Raw genomic sequence first — 525 nt, 5'->3', positions numbered from 1 at the left:
ATTGATAAGGAAATGAACTTTTTTGACAAGCGAGTAACATAAACATTGTTTGCTTGAAGACTATATCAGTTAATGAAGAAGCTGAAAATTCACTATTCGAAATTAGTACAAACTGCTGATAAGTATGATGAAATATTGGTAAAAACAGAAATAAATGTCTTGCACCAAAGAAAAACAAAACAAAACAGAAGCTCTGAAAGACAACAATCTATCATTTAAAAAAATGCTTCAATTTGTCAAGAATTATCATAATCATTACTTTGATTAATCAATGATGAAAATAACAATTTCATCCCTTCAGATATTTCGTCTTGACCTCGTGATAGTGCTGTTTATTCGAGAAACTTAATGACACAAATAATAAAGTTTTGCCAGATTTTGGTCAAAACATGAATGTATTGTGATTGCTTCGTATTTTATGCAATAGCACATAGCAGGGACGTAAACATAACTTATTCAAATATTATTCAGTATCATTACCTATATACTCTGCACGCATCCCTCTGTCTATAACTTGGTTGATAA

This window comes from Penaeus monodon, chromosome 23 (genome assembly GCF_015228065.2).
Source record: "Penaeus monodon isolate SGIC_2016 chromosome 23, NSTDA_Pmon_1, whole genome shotgun sequence".
NCBI lineage: Eukaryota > Metazoa > Arthropoda > Malacostraca > Decapoda > Penaeidae > Penaeus > Penaeus monodon.
This window is presented reverse-complemented; position numbering follows the sequence as displayed.